At 42.6% G+C, this 2,054-nt stretch overlaps 1 pseudogene; it reads left to right on the forward strand.

Annotated features, from left to right (window-relative positions):
* The first annotated feature begins 265 nt into the window (after positions 1 to 265).
* Positions 266 to 383, forward strand: LOC126177900 (5S ribosomal RNA; annotated as a pseudogene).
* Positions 384 to 2,054: the final 1,671 nt, after the last annotated feature.

Here is a 2,054-nt window from a genome sequence, read left to right on the forward strand (position 1 = left end):
TAAGGAAGTAATAAATATATTGGGAAGCAGTAGTTAGTATCCCTAGTTCCTTGAACAGGCTTTTACAGGATGTTAATAAGTTCACTTCACAAATAATTCGTATTACAAGCTTTTGGACTCGGAAAACTTTAGCTTAGCTAAGTGAGTTTTTTCCGAAAAATGATCGTATATGACATCATGTAAAGCATACCTGCTATTTATTTTTATCTCGCCTGTATCTGACAACATGTGCATTGCAAATAACGATTTGTTAAGGTGTTTCTGCGCCAACGGCCTTGCCGCAGTGGTAACACCGGTTCCCGTCAGATCACAAAAGTTAAGCGCTGTCGGCCAAGGCTAGCACTTGGATGGGTGACCATCCGGTCTGCCGAGCGCTGTTGGCAAGCGGGGTGCACTCAGCCCTTGTGAGGGAAACTGAGGAGCTACTTGATTGAAAAGTAACGGCTCCGGTCTCGGAAACTGATATACGGCCGGGAGAGCGGTGTGCTGACCACATGCCCCTCTATATCCGCATCCAGTGACGCCTGTGGTCTGAGTATGACACGGTGGCTGGTCGGTACCGCTGGGTCTTCCAACGCCTGTTCAGAAGGAGAGGAGAGGAAGATGTTTCAGAAGTTCTGTGGTGTGCTCTTTCAAACTTAATTTATCAAGATGTAATCCAAAGAATTTAACACTGTCAACCTCTTGGAGCTGCTTGTCGTCATACTTTAGATGTGTACAGGAAGGAAAACTCTTTCAAGTTCTCAACTACAAACGACATGTCTTTCTAAAATTAAGTTACAAAGAATTATCTAGAAGCCATTTATTAACGTCCTTGAAAATTTTATAAACCTATCTTTTTAAAACTATATTTGATTTGCTTTTTGTTGCAGAGTTTAATATCTGCCAACAAAACTATCTTGGCATCATCAAACCTATTTATGTCAAGGTTTGTATCATTTGCAAACAAAACGATCTTCACATTTGTCAATGTTACTACTGGTGAAAAGTCACGAATTTAAGCAAGAAAAAGCACAGGCCCTAAGATAGAACCTCGTGGCACATCTTATGTAATTAGTTCCGAGTTGTATATTGCCTAATAGCTTAATGATGCTAACTTTCGTCTCTCTCGATCAGTGTCCGCACCACTCGAACCTTCGTCCCTGACTTCCCAAAAAATTCCTTCTATCTCTGCGGCTCCCAACCTCTCACAAACATCATAGGCGGAGAGGCTGAACCAGTACCATTGCTGACGGGTGACGGCTGACACAAAAAATTGAAAATATCATGGGAAAGGAAGCAAACTTCCCCCCTTCTGTGTCCACTATTCACAATTACAAAGCTGGACCAGACTGAAACAGTGTTACCCCCGATTGGTCGGTTCTTCGGCGTGTTGTGGAAGCCAAACACGATGCTATCTCATTCGCTGAATCCATATTTTGAAACGTAAAATCGGAGGCGCCGTCCCGACACTATTATTGGTGCCACGGCGTTGATCTTTAAGACGCAAGCACCAAGAACCGTGGTTGCTGTACCACTTATTTCCCAAAGGTAGCCGGGCTGATGCCAACTGCCACCCCTCGGTCCAGCTCTCCAACAAACAAGAGGCGTTAGTTTGGGGCATTCAGACAGATGTCGAAGTTAGGCTACCCAAGGAGCACGTGGGTGAAGCGGTAAGATCCACCAATGTCCTTCTGTGTCGCTACAATAGGATCCTTAGCCCGCCCGCATTTTCACCGCCAACCGGACTTAATTTTTATTTTTATTTTACACGTCTAGTTACCTAGGACCAAATTGAGGAATAAATCTCCAATGTCATAGAACGTGTCAGTACATGAAATTACAACATAAAACTAATAATAGATAAAATAAAATGTTTATTAACCCAAAAAACATAAGCTTATGTAAACGCAATCAACAATATAGCACAGAAATCAGCTTAATTTTTCAAGGAACTCCTCGACAGAATAGAAGAAGTGACCTAAGGGAAACTCTTCAGTTTCGATTTGAAAGGACGTGGATTACTGCTAAAATTTTTGAATACTTGTGGTAGCTTGTTGAAATGGGTGCAGCAG

Source organism: Schistocerca cancellata, chromosome 3 (assembly GCF_023864275.1).
Source record: "Schistocerca cancellata isolate TAMUIC-IGC-003103 chromosome 3, iqSchCanc2.1, whole genome shotgun sequence".
Taxonomy (NCBI): Eukaryota; Metazoa; Arthropoda; class Insecta; order Orthoptera; family Acrididae; genus Schistocerca; species Schistocerca cancellata.